We start from the raw sequence: 15,615 nt of genomic DNA on the forward strand, positions 1-15,615 counted from the left end.
CCAACTTGGTATCAATCCATTTTAACTCAAAATCGATTTTAATCTATAATTTACGATCTAAACATGCCCGAATATATATTGACACACAATCTACCCGAAATCAATAAGAATAGATAATTCAATATTTGAATTTGATCTGACTTGAAACAAAATGCACCCAAAACCATTTAGACTCGAAAATTACTGGTTTTACTCGACCTGAAACTACCCATGACCCAATAAGATTTGACTTCTACCCATGGCTCGGTTAAACATAACCCATTATTGGCCTAACCTGAAACTTCTCATGATCCAAATCAAACCCAACATGATTATAACCTATAGACACCAAACATGCCATCTTAAAAAAAAGCCAGATATTAATTCAAGTTGCGTAATAGATCAAAAGATTGGTTGAATAAACTTTTGTTTCGACTCCAAACCATTTTGTTGTAGTCCTCTAGCCTTTTTTTCTAAATCATATAAGTTCTTTTAATAGCCCAAATCCTTTATTATGCCCAAAATCAATAAAAATTAGCTTAGCCCAATTTTCTCTTTTCATAACCTTAACCTGAAATCGAGAATCTGATTTCCGAGCTTGAAATTTAGGATGAAACTTATATTAATAGATATCTCTTGAAATAAACTTTCCAATGATATATCGTAAATTCAATTTCGATTTCAAATGAAGGAGACATGAGAAAAATACTAAACCAAACCCAAAACAAACACCCATGTACTGTGTCCCTTGTGCCCTTAATGTGCTTCCCATTCACTCGAAATATAACTCTATTAAAGGTTTTATTTTAAGTTTTGAGTAATAATTGACACAATGAGCCACAAGTTCTTTGTATTAGCAAAAATCTCAAAAAAAAAAAAAGAGCCGCTCAAAGTTAAGGAGGCGTGTTGAATATGAACAAAAAAAGAAAAAAGTGAAAAATTAAGAAAAATACATAAAAGTTTCAATAAAGAGGTCAAATTGTGGATGCCTCCCACAAAATAGAATGTAGTTAAGGGGGTTTGTACGTGCATTTTGGGATGTGGACAACAAATTGATGGAAGCTTATCCGACCATGAGCAAATCAACCAACATTCTAGGCTAGGTGTAGGGATGTATATGGGGCGGGGCGGGGCGGGGCGGATGTTGGCCTTCTCATCCCCATCCCCACTAAAATTTTTTATCCCCATCTGATGAAAGATATTTTAGGTCATTGGAACTAAAACACTTCTGATCAATTAAATACAATTTATAACACTCAACTAACCTAATACAAGTATATGGCAAGAAGAGGGGTCGAACCACAGGGAACGGTTAAGCACTACCAAATATTATCACCAACTAAGCTAGTCCGGAATAGGGAAAGTAAACTAAAGATACTAAACACTAAGGGAATGGGTTAGGCAAGCATTCACTCAAGCACAACGAAGCATGAAATCAATTTGAAAGTGAACTAAGCACCTCATACCAATGGTATTAATGCACAACTAGACTGCCTATCGGGGTCAATTGCTTTCTCAATTCATCAAATAGCCTACACTATCATCATAAGCTATGTAAATCAAGGTCATATTCAAGCAAAACCATTCAATGGAAATTCCTAAGTCACGCTATCACCACAACTTAGTTCATTCCACCTAATTGCAACTATTGATATGCCTCTCAAGAGAAACAACTAGTGAGACATGGAATACAAAGCATTTTAATCACAATCAAATAAACTCCAAACCCTAAAACATGCTCAAGATCCAACTACATCACAACCGTCCCCTTAATGGGGAAATTACTCACTAATCATGCCAACAACAAGATTAGTCAACAAATAATCAAGCATCAACATGATTAACAAGCAATACTAACAAATAAAACAATAATCAAAAGAAAGCAAATTAAATAAAGGAGAAAAGGTTAGAAATTCTCATTGATTTAAAAAGGAGATCTCCAAAACAATTGTTACAAGTTGAATCTTCAAAATCCAAATACCACCATTGAAGATTTCTCACTTTCTCTCTCTAAAACCCTAACTATGGCGGTTAATCATCTCTAAACCCTGAAACTAGAGAGAGAAGCTCTCCTAAAACTAGAGAAGAAGATCTAAAGAATATACTAATTCTAATTCCTCCCGTACAAAAACAAGCCTCTCATATAAATAAAGTCGCGGAAATAAGGTGAACAGAGCTCGATGCGCCCCCCGCACGAGTCTACGCGCCCGCGCAAGAGGTTGCCCGCTCGCGCAATATAGTTGTGCGCTCGCGTCTTCATGGGTTGCTGAGCTGGGCTGCGGAGTTGTGCGCCCGCGCACTGTGGCTGTGCGCCCGACACAAAGGCACACAAAACTTTCTGCCTCGATTTCTGCAATTTACCTCCTGTGCACGAGTTCTCACAGGGTTGCGTGCCCGCGCCTGATTTTGCCGCACCACGGCAGTAGGCACCACGTCACAGCACCAAATACCGTGACACGGCGCTGGACACCGTGCCATGGCGGCAAGCACCGCGCCACGGTGGAGAGCACCGCGCCACGATGGCCCATGTTGCTGCTGCTTTGCTGTAAGTGCGCGTCTGTCATCAATTAATGCGCTCCCTCTCCGAGCTTACCTCTTGCTTTTTTCAATTCTTCTTTAGTGTTTCCTTGACTTCTTCCTTGTAATTTCGGAATTCAAATACCTAAGCACAAACACCAAGGGAAGCAATAAGGTAGAGGCAATGGTGAGAACACGCAAAAAGGCAAGCATTCAAGTATATACGCGATTTTATCCAAAACACATCGAATCATGCACGCATTATTTGAACAAAACAACTATAAAACAAATAAAGAAAAGCTAAAACAACGCAAAATTCATCTTAATTAATATAGTCACTCATCACCATCCCCATCCCCATCCCCATCCCTGCGGCGAGTCCAAAATTCATCCCCATCCCCACCCCGGCGGGTACAATTTCAAAACCATCCACGGTCCACCCCCCACTTGGATATTCATCTCCACTTAATCCCCAACTAAGACCCGCCTAATCCCCACCTCCTATTACACAATCCAACATAATTAATATAGATTACAAAAAAAATGTTAATGTTACACACTCTTTTAGTTATAATATTAGTGTATTACAAATTATTATATCTACTATTTTATTTTACATATATTTTTTTCAAATAAAATAGTATAAAAGTATATAATTTTATTTTTAAAAATATATAGATGTGGCTATGTGGGTGTGAACTGGGGATAAGATGGGTATGAAGTGAGGCGGAACGGGGATGGGGTGGGTACAACGTAAAATCCACTCCCGCCCCATCACCCATGGCGGGTATGATTTTTATCCCTATCCTCGCCCCACCACCCGCCAAACCAAGACGGTGGGGATGGGGCAGGTCTCCTACTTGACCCGCCCTACTGAAATTTTTAGCTAGGTGTGCAATTGGACATTCTTTAGCTTCATTTAGTAGAGTTTTTTTTTACGCAAGCCAAGAGCAATTAATTTAGAAAAGTAAAAGTCTTACAGAGTTAGGGAGGTCAGTCTAGTAAAACTATATCCTTGAAAAAAATCGAAGGGTTGTCAAAAACAAGTCTATCATAATTTACAATAATGTCAGTTCTACAACTCTTTGTCATTATGTCAGCCACCTGATAAGCATTTCTTCTCTCATACTGCAGCTTGATATCACTCTTCATCTATCCAAATAAGATCCCTGCATTTTTCCATAATGAAGAAATTAATATCCTTTATGTTGTTCTCTTGGCTTACTATTAATATCCCGTCCTGAGAGTCTGAAATTATGATGACTTGGGACCATCCCTTCTCATAAATAACTTGTAAGAATAGCTTTTATTTCACCAATCAGTGCTGAATAAGCATGACCCTTCTGGGTAAAACCAAGCTTTCAAGTCCCATTATGATCCCTGGTTATACTTGTAATACCTATATCTTTCTTCACACCAAAGAAGGATGTATCACAATTCATTTTTAATTTAGCCATAAGGGAGGGGGTGGGTTCCAAGAGGGGTTTATGTTTTGGTTCGAGAGGGTGGTAGGAAAGGTGAAATTTCTTGAAGTATGGCATCCCCAAGCTCAGGTTTAAGCTTCCAGGATGCATTTACCAAGGGTGTTTGAGTGTTTTGGAAGATGTTAAGGTTTCTCCGTTTTCAAATGGACTAAATGGTAAAGGAAAATAAGGTATTCCAAGGTAAAGGGAGTAAGTAACTCGAGTGTGGCAGAGGGACATAAATATTATAACGGAACCACGTGCTGAAGGAATTTGTAAAGAAAGGGCATGTAACTGAAAAGTCATTTCCAATTTCCTTAGCCTGGGGGAATCCTTAAGAACATGGAGAGTGTTCTTATGGGTATTAGGACACCAGACACAACACAGAGAGGGATCCATATGTCTTACAAATAAAGTTGGCTGTGTGAGGAATATGATCATTAACATCAAGCTAAAAAAAATTTATTTTGGAAAGTCAGTCCGCTTTCCAAATCCAATTCCAGTGTAACTCATTACTATGCTGGTGCTGGTTTGAAAGCACTATATTTTCTAAAAGTCAAAATTTTCATTTCATTTCTAGATTGCAATGAGAAAATAAAAGTTTTAGCATTGTAGTTTGCTGGAGATAAAAATAGTAGAAAACATTTTGGTAATAGCCTTAGAAAAGGTAAGATTCGACAAATCCCAATCTCTATCCATAATCACACTCCCAACAGTTAGCTTTTCTTCATCTCTTATGAAGGGGCTACAATGATACTCCTTAAAGACCTATTCCCAAGCCATCTATGATTCCATAAATTAACAAAATTACCATAACATTCTATCAACAGATTTTCACCATATACCCCCGAGTTATTTTTTTATTCACCAAATATCCAAGTTTTTTTTAAATTCACCATATACACTTGAATTTCATAAAATTGTCACAAAATTCCCTTAATAACTAACGATAGTTAAGTTCGTTTATCATTAGGGTTAACTATGCCACGTGGCGACATCTTATTGGTTTTTATATTAATTAATTAATTATTTTAAAAAAAGATTAAAATAAAATCAAAACACCACCTTTAACCCCCACCATTGCAGTCACTTCCCCACAACCGCCACTCAACCCAGCCTCCTCCACCGTCGGCGACCCTCCCCAACGCACCGGCGCCACCCTTCCCCTAAACCCCGCGCCGGTGTCTACCCATTCTTGTGAACCACCATGCCCTCACCCTCTTTTGAACCGTTAAAAGCCCTCCCCGTGTTTCCACCGTCGCCGAAAATCAAGCAACCATCCTCGAAACCCCTTCGCCGGCATGATTTTCGAATAGCGAAAATGAAATGAAATGAAAAAAGTCACGCGTGGTTCGAATTTAAAACAAAAGGAAAAATGACGTGATACGGCATGGACACCGCGTGACGGTAAGCAGTGCCGCGTAAAACATCATCTGCCGTGTCACAAAATCTTGCAGCGTGACGCGGCAGACGCGCGTGTCCCGCATCGTTCAGGAATCTTTCAGCGAATATTCCTGGCGTCCTTTGACCATTTTGAATGGGTTTCCGCAATATTTTAGCAGTTTTTTTTTATTCACCGAAAACTCGCGGGAAATTCTAACTGATATTTAAATGGTACCAAAATCACCATTTTGCCCCCTACAAGTATCAAAGTCATATTTCCATCATTTCAAGCACCTAATATGGTCGAATATACTCGTCTTGAAGGTCTAATCATAAACAAAACATACTGCAACCACTATTCGGGTAGAATCGAACAATTATCAGCAAACATTTATCAAACATCTAGTGATCATCTCCCGAGGCGAGGATGATTCACGTTGCAAGGTTCTCGAGACTCAGAGACTTGTAATCTCTTATTATCAGACAAATTTTTCCCAAGGCGTGGAAAATTATCAGTCATTGCACACCTCTCGAGGCATAAAAGTCAGCAATTTTATCACCTTCTAGCGGATCGCTCAAAGCGTAGTGGTTCACAGTAGAGTTCCCGAGGCGAGGAAACTATCTCATATTAGACAAGCTTTTCCCGAGACGTGGAAAATTGTCGGTCGTTGCATACTTCTCGAGGCGGTGTACAAGTCAGCGATTGCATCATCTAATAGAATTCCTAAGGCGTGGAAAAATTTCATCTAACAACATTCCCCAGGCATGGAAAACTATCATCCAACAGCATTCCCCAGGTGCGGAAAATATCATAACAATCTTCATCTAGTGGATTTCTCGAGGCATAGAAAACTACCAAACATATTTTCCACCGCTACACTGGTGTCAAATACGCATCCCCTTTACTCTTTTATCTGTGTAACTAACATTTTTCTACAGGTATCGGCGTATAAAGAGTGATTTAGGATCGCAAAACATCTTAAATCATTCTCAGTCCCTATCGACTACTTTGACTATCGTTTTCGAAACTGACGTTTCTACAAACTCATTCAAAGTGGGGGCTTCTGTAGACACCTAAAAACGTCTCCTCAAAACCAAACTCGATGATGAAAAATCTTTCACCGCCGTTATTGGGTTGAGTATTTAATCTTTGGAGTGCTTAAAATCCATGTCCAGTCAAACACAGCTTACAAGTCTGTTAACAAATCAATCTTAATGTTTGGTCAAAACATAGTCCTACACACATTTTAGCCCAAACCCTTTTTAATCCATTTCGTTATTTATTAATTAAGCCAGATTAATTAATAATAAAACCCTAAAGCCTTAAATTATTCCGGAATAGCTGAAACTTCACCTAAAATATCACATTCTTAGTTGTTAAGAAAAGATAAAGATGAATCTGGACGGTTTTTAGGAAAGCAAGTATGCCATGCAACGACATTTGATGTCGTGTCACGCTATCCTGAACCGTGTCACGGTATACATGCCGTGACACGGCATTTGCCTAGGGTTTTTCCGCGGCGCCTTTTTATTTCGGTTTCGTGCTTCACCCCACTCATTTCCTCTATAAATGCGAGGCAGATTTCCTTAGTTTCGAGGCACCAATTCATTCTCTCTTCTCTCTTTTATGCTCTAGCATAAACACTAGCCTACCTTATTGTAGGCGTCGTTCGAAGTGCGCCTACGTTAAGCATGTGAGAATATGTTTGGCACTCTTAGGAATTGGGAATTGACATATACGATTAGGTACAAGAAAAGTAGGGAGCCGCCAACAAATTTATGAGGAACTTGTAAACCGTTCACGTATCATAAAAGGCAACTACGATAAAAGGACAACGAAAGGCAACAACGATTGACCCATGAAGGTTACACCCCATTCATAATCCATGAGATTAATAACTCCATATGATTCCGAACCACGAAAGGAGGATCGGGGATGATAGTACAAAGTGATTCATGGAGTCACATTCGCCTGTATTGGTCTCTACTCGATTCTTATAGTGAAAAGTGATTATTGCGATCTCAAAGGCATACAAACAAAGATTCAATTCACTCCAAACTATTATTATGCTAAATTGGTTGAATATTAATGCAACATATAATTCTAAAATATTGTGATCACTTCGATTAAGTAACAAGATTAAAAAGGAACCTAAATCGGTCATCCAAATTGTCTTATTAGTCGTGATTTCCCATTACATATTCCCCTTAACATGCAATATGGAGATCATAATAACAATAGAATAAAATCAAAATTAATATTGGAAGCAATTTAACCATAATATCGTTAGTCAAATCAAATAATAATAAACCTAATCATGATACTAGCAATATTAAAATAAAATAAGTAATTAAATTAATTAATTACTCACATTTCGCGCGCTCCTTTAAATTGCTACATCATGAATAAATTGTTAGTAACTTCAATAAAAATATAAATCAAATTGAAATTAAATTTAATTAAAAGCAGAATAGATTTGGTCCAAACCCTCAGTTAATTCTACCTTTCACGCCTTGGTTTAAAGATAGAACCTCGGGTCAAGTATTATGGAAAAAATAGGGTGGCTAGGGTTTAGGCTAAAGAGAGAGAAGATAATGATTTTTGGTGTAAGGAGAGAGAGAATGATTTTTTGTGCCCCGAAACTGGAGAAATCAGGTTCGTATTTATAGAGTAAATGAACAGGGGAATGCACGGAACCCTAGAAGAGATAACGGCCGCAGAAAAACCCTAATTGGGAATCGTGACGCGGTGTGTGTACCGTGACACGATACTGGGCACCATGACACAGTACTGTCCGCCGTGGCACGGTATAGTACACCATGTCGCGGTGTACAGTTTGTCCAAACATGCGTCCAAATTCATTTAGCGCATGAGAAAAAACGCGGAAAAGACACGTGAAAGCACTATCACACGGTGAAGAACCGTGACACGGTACAATGCACCGTGCCACGTTGGCATGCACCGTGATGTGGTGTTTTAGCTGTCGCGCAATAATTTCAATTTTTTATGCATTTTTAAAATTATGATAACTTTTGATCCGTAACTCGAAATAAGGCATATAGTATATCGTTGGAAAGATTATCAAGTCTAATTTCCAACCCAATCAGAGTCTGGTCAAAATCTTTTGTATATTTTAAGGTATGGCCGTTTTAGTGAAAGGGTGTCGGTTTTGGATCGAGTTTAGTATTTTGCTCACATCTTCTTCCTTTTTAATCGAAATTGGGCTTATGATATATCGTTGGAAATATTATTGAAAGACCTATACAACCAAATAATAATTGGATCAAAATTATAGGGCTACAAAATCAGTTTCTCTCGATTTTGTGATGTGGACACGAAAAGTGGAATGTAAGTCATGGTTTAGCAAATTGGGCTAGGTATTGGGTTGGTTTATGAAATGTATTGGGATTTAATATGGATTTAAGCACTCCAAAGATTAAATACTTAAACCGACAAATAACGGCGGTGAAAGGTTTTTCATCATCGAGTTTGGTTTTGGGGATACGTTTTTAGGTGTCTATAGAAGCCCCCACTTTGAATAAGTTTGTAGAAACGTCAGTTTTGAAAACGATAGTCAAAGTAGCCGATAGGGACGGAGAATGATTTAAGATGTTCTGCGATCCTAAATCACTCTTTATACGCCGATACCTGCAGAAAAATATTAGTTACACAGATAAAAGAGTAAAGGGATAGAATGCGTATCTAACACCAGTGTATCGGTGGCAAATAAATTTGGTAGTTTTCTATGCATGAAGAAATCCACCGGATGAAGATTGTTGTGCTATTTTCCATGCTTGAGGAATGTTGATAGATGATATAATCGCTGACTTATTTTCATTGAGAGATGGCGACGACCGATAATTTTCCATGCTCGAGGAAAAGCTTGTCTGATGATGAGATTGCAAGTCTCTGTGTATCGAGAACCTTGCACCGTGAATCATCTTTTCATGGGAGATGATCACTAAACATTTGGAAAATGATAATGGTTTGATTGTCCCCGGACGTGGGCCGCAGATAGTTCGCTTATCCCCCGAACGTGGGATGTAAATGGTTCGCTTGTCCCCGAACGTGGGCTGTAGATGGTTCGCTTGTCCCCGAACGTGGGCTGTAGATGGTTCGCTTGTCCCCGAACGTGGGCTGTAGATGGTTCGCTTGTCACCGAACGTGGGCTGTAAATGGTTCGCTTGTCCCCGAACGTGGGCTGTAGATGAGACCTGCAAAATGAAATCTTCCATGGGAGTCGTATATACCGTGATTAACTTGACCAACTGACTTGACCAAGCTTGGCTTGACACAACATGTCATGTGTATGACTTGTGGTTGTGTGTGTATTGAGTGAGTGTGTGCACAGACACAAGCAACCAACAATGCAAAAAGTAAAAAATTTCTCAAACAACCGCCACTGTTTCAACAGCTCCTTGTAGGCGTCATTTGAAGCGCGCCTACGTTAAAGCATGTTGTAAATATGCTTGGCACTCATAGCAAGTGAGAATTGACATATGCAACTAGGGAAAACGATTAGGGACAAGGAAAGTAGGGAGACGCCAACAAGTTTTTAAGGAACTTGTAAACCGTTCACGGATCATAAAAGACAACCACAATTAAGGGACAACCAAAGGCAATAACAATTGACCCGTGAAGGTTACACCCCATTCATAATTCATGAGATTACTAACTCCATATGGTTCGGAACCACGAAAGGAGGATCGGGGATGATGGTACGAAGTGAGTCATGGAGTCACATTCGCCCGTATTGCCCTCTACTCGATTCTTATAGTGAAAAGTGATTCATGTGATCTCAAAGGCATGCAAAAAAAGATTCAATTTGCTCCAAAATATTATTATGCTAAATTGGTTGAATATTAATGCAACATATAATTCTAAAATATTGTGATCAGTTTATTAAACAACAAGATTAAAAAGGAACCTAAACCGGTTGTCCAAATTATCTTATTAGGCGTGATTTTCAATTACATATTCCCTTTAAACATGCAATATGGTGATCAATAATAATAGAATTAACATTAATATTGGAAGCAATTTAACAATAATAACGTTAGTCAAATCAAATAATAACAAACCCTAATCATGATACTAGCAATATAAAAATAAGTAATTAAATTAATTAATTACTCACATTACACGTGTTCCTTAAAATTGCTACATCATGAATAAATTGTTAGTAATTTCAATAAAAATATTAATCAAATGGAAATTAAATTAAATAAATGTAGAGTTTATTTGGCCCAAACCCTCAGTTAATTCTACCTTTCACGCCTTGGTTTAAGGACAGAACCTCGGGTCAAGTATGGACTCCTTGGAGTGCTTATGGGAAGAATGATGTAATTAGAAATATAGGTTTAAGGCTTAGAATATGAGAGAGAGAGAAGAGAATAATTTCTGGTCTAGAAGAGAGGAGGAGAGAATGATTTTGGTGTAGAGAGAGAGAGAGCATGATTTTTAGTGCCCCGAATTGCAAAAATGAAGGGGTATTTAAAGGGAAAATGAGTAGAGGGAATACACAGAACCCTAAAATGATAAAACCCTAAAAATAAATACCGCGACACGTCAGCATATTGCCGCGACACGGCAAAATATGCCGTGACACGGGAGAATTTAGCATGACGCGGAAAAGCTGCAGCCCTAAAAAGGGTAAAACGCGTTCAGGTATACGCGGAGAAAACACGAGAAAATCCCGTGACACGGCGCATGTACCGTGACACGGCAGAAAATTTCGTGACGCGGCAAAGTCCACTGTGGTGTAGCACGTGGCGCTGTGTCACGGTGTTTATTTTTTCGAAATGCGGTGGAAAATACACAAAATAGGCACCGTGACACGGTGTAGCCTTTTCCGCGTCACAACAATATGCACCGTGTCATGAAAATATGCACCGTGCCACGTCAGCCTTTGCCGCGTCGCAACATTTTAGCTGCTGCGTGGTAATTCCAGCTTTTACGCGTTTTTAAAACTACGATAATTTTTTATCCGTAACTCGGAATAAGGCGTATAATATATCATTGGAAATCTTATCAAGTCTATTTTCCAACACAATTAGAATCAGGTCAAACCATTTGTAGATTTTAAGATATGGCCATTTTAGTGAAAGGGTGTCGATTTTGGGCCGAGTTTAGTATTTTGCTCATATTTTCTTCGTTTTAAATCGGAATTGGGCTTATGATACATTGTTGGAAAGCTTATTTCAAGGCCTATCCAACCAAGTAATAATTGGATCAAAATTATAGGATCACAAAATCAGTTTCTCTCGGTTTTGTGATGTGGATACAAAAAGTGAAAAGTAACTTATGGTTTAGGGAAATGAGCTATGAATTGGATTGGTTTATAAAAAGTATTGAATGCAAACATGGATTAAGCACTCCAAATGTTAAATACTCAACCCGACCAATAATGTCGGTGAAAGGTTGTTCATCATCGGGTTTGGTTTTGGGGAGACATTTTTAGGTGTCTACGATATATTTTAAGGCTTACCCTGGTTATATATACTTTTTTGTGTTAAAAAAAAATCTCAATCCCCACATTACCATCATAATAGGAAATTATGAATTATGAAAAATATTCTGAACTCATAAGCAAATATTTCTAGAGGAAAAATTGGTATATGATGTTTGGATTTGAGTAAATACTCAATATTTTGGATTTGAGTTGTAAACTATAATAATTGAACTTTTTGTGTGTTCAAGTATTTTATTTTATTTTATTTTATTTTATTTATTTTTTTTTTTAAAAAAAATATTTTTAATTGTCAAAGTATGTGAAGTCAATAGATGTTGTTAGTAATGTAATACATTAAAAAAATTATCTCTTCAATCCTTAAATCACAAACGTGGACATCTAATTCCTCCAACAACGGAGATGAAAGTTGTATGTACTGGATGAATTCTAGAACACCATTCAGACTGTGATTGCCCATAATTATTGTAATTGACCTCAACTGCCTCAATAAATAGTCAGGTAAACCTATATATACTTCTTTTGCGTTAAAAACAAAAATCCCTTCCATTTATTTTTATTAATAAGTACTTAAATACATATATTTAAATAATTGTAATTATAATTTTACATGAACAAAATCCCCATATTACAATTGTAATAGGAAATTCTAAATTATGACGATTGCATTTAATAACCTATATTATCTAAATGTTTAAAATTTTTCAAAAATTTCGAACTCATAAGCAAATATTTCTAGAGCAAAAATTGGTATATGATATTTGGATTTTTAACTAAATACTCAGTATATTGGATTTTTTTTGAGTTGTAAACTTTTATAATTGAACTTTTTGTGTGTTGATTTTTTTCCAAATATTTTGAATTGTCAAAGTATGTGATGTCCATTTGTCCACCCGATTCGAAATTTCTAGCTCTGCCACTGTTTGCCACCACTCAAAAGTAAAGAAAGGAAACTATATTAACAATCATTGAGCATCTTCGTTGGGCATGAAAATCAATTCAACTGCCCTACTCAAAAGTATATACACAAATTCATTTTGTTTTTTGGATTTCTTCATATTTTTTTGATTTTTTTTTCACAATAGTAGAAAATTATATACAAAAAACACATGTGCAAGAAGTAGGCTAAACATGATCAATCTAATCTAGCTATACCAAAAGTCATAAAAAAGGCACTCATAGCCATCCAAATATATAGGGCAATCAATCTCAATAATAAATTTTTATAAGCAAGGAAGATAAATCAAGCATACAAGACATCACGAATCTAAAAATTTCCACTATCTTGAGATGAATTCCCCTAAACTAGCGAATAACATTATATGGATAGTGCTCCAACCAACTCAACCAAATTATTTCCAACATAGATATGTGCAACTTAAATTTATTATACTTAGTTTGGATCATGGGGCGGGCCATGGCCTGGGTTGGCCACCCTTGGATCCGTCATTGCAACATGCACCTACTTACACATCGAAGAATAAAAGGAAATATAGGCAAAATGAAAAGAAGTAAGAAAACGGAAAGCAATAAACACGGGTCACTTCCTAAGAAAGACTTATTTAAGGTCCTAAGCTTGACCTTTTTGGTAATTAATATGTCAACGATCACAATAACTTGTCAAGTTCTCTACAACATATCTCAAAAAATATCCCATATGCAATTCCACAAACGAAAATAATGCACCAAGTATAGTGCAACTTTATGCAAATGAGGAGAGAGGAATGTCAAGAACAAGAAGGTTTACAAATACCAAGAAAATAAGAAAAAGAAGAATGAGTTGGCAAAATCTTCTCAAGAGATTCTTTTTTGTTAACAAGTTGGCTCTTGACTTAATATTGAAGGTGTAGGGCACTTGGGGATCATAAGTTTGAGGCTCCTTAAGAGGTGAAGTTAGAGAAAGTAAGGAAGTGGGATAAAATGAGAAAGAACAAGGTCAAGCTTCCAAGAAAAGGGAATATGAGGTAGAGCCGTAGAGGAATAGGATATATGGCTATATAAGTGGCCTTTCGCACATCACCTTGATTCGAATCACAAGTTCTCTCAACCAAGAACTCTTGGTTCATGGGATTCTCTTCCAACCAATATTCATTATCACTAAAAACATTCTCAAACTCATCCTTAATCAAATCATCACAATGTAAATGTCTCAACAATCTCATATCACTATAAAACTTCAAAGGAGACTCATCACATGGTTAGGGTCAGGTCAATTCGAATTGGGGAGGGAGCTCAAAATTGACACAAGAGTCGATTTATCCCTTTAGTACTACACGGCCTTATCATCACTCATGGGGGGAGGGGTATGGGGAGTCTCAAGGATCAAAGGAGAAGGAAAAGGTTCAAGATTCATTTAATGGGAGAATGAGACTCAAGAATTGGATTTTCAATTAGCAAGGGCTCATAACTCACCTCAATCTCAACTTCATTAACCTTAAACAAGACCTCTAATCCCTCACCTTCACAACCTTGACCCATATCATCCTCAAGGCATCACTCTCCAAATTCCCCATGCCATTTTCTTCACCCATAGGTAAATCAATGCGTACCATCACAACATTCTTTTGACTTAACAAGACCATCATTATCCTCATGAACACTCTCAACCGCCAAATGAGATGTCTCACTCACGTGATCACCAAGATTTTCACTCTTCACTTAGGCAATTTAAGTTGATTGTCTCTAAACTTGCGTCAATCTCGAAGCTCTTGGACTTGTTGGGAGAGAGAAGTTGCAATAGAGCAAGAATTTAAGTATCAAAGTTATTGGGTTGAGGTTCATGTTCAACATTAAAATGTATAGCTTCAATATTAGAGCACACCCTTGTTTCTCGATCACAATCAATAATTCATAACGATTATAAAGTCAAGGGAATATGACCAATAGAGATGACGAACTCACTAGGCTTAACAATGAGTTATTCAAGACAAGAAGTTGAGGAAGATGAATCCTTGAATCCTAAGGATTGTAGTTACTTTTAATCACAAATCTCCTACTATTGAATGGTAAATTGTAATTTAATAGTTAAAAAAGGAAGAGAAAAACACCTACCAATGAAATTTAATCACGAAAGTATATAAAATAAAAAATTAAGTAGTGATTTCCAATAAATTTTAACAACACTTTACTCATCCTTTTTCAACAAAAAGGATGACATTTGCACACATTTGTATACAGTACTTTACATCTGACTACATTCAAAACCTCTAACATAGGAATGCTTGGAAGTGACACACTTAGTTCCTTGCATCCTTTGATTTCTTTTTAAGACAAGGGCAAAGGGAAGGTTTACTATTGTCTGGCAATAATAGACAATAAAAAATAATTTTTTACTTTTCAACGTAAAGAAGTGCCATATATATTGTCAACTAGTGAGTGCACCCCTTCTTTCCACAATATCATATGCGCAACAAGTGGAGTCTTCAAAGCTAGAAAAGAAGTTGATCAATGCCCAAAAAATTCAGGGACGTGCCTCCTTATAATCATTCTTTCCCTCAATACTACAACTCTTCAATGAGGGTCGTTGTCTCAATGGTGGAAAGCATTCACATTTCTCACACATCTTTAACCTTATTATACACCATTTTATTATTGAAAGTCTCCCAACCAACTTGGAAATGTCACTATGCCCCTATGCCCATACACCACATGCACTCTTAGATGAATGTGTGATGCTACAACTTTTCAAAGACGTCGCTCTTAGTCTTGTCATCAACCCCCTCCCACAAGTTTTCTATTATAGATACAACTTATCTGGACTTCCCTCCCACAAGTTTTCTATTATAGATACAACTTATCTGGAC

The sequence above is a fragment of the Chenopodium album genome, chromosome 16 (assembly GCF_948465745.1).
Source record: "Chenopodium album chromosome 16, dcCheAlbu1.1, whole genome shotgun sequence".
NCBI lineage: Eukaryota > Viridiplantae > Streptophyta > Magnoliopsida > Caryophyllales > Amaranthaceae > Chenopodium > Chenopodium album.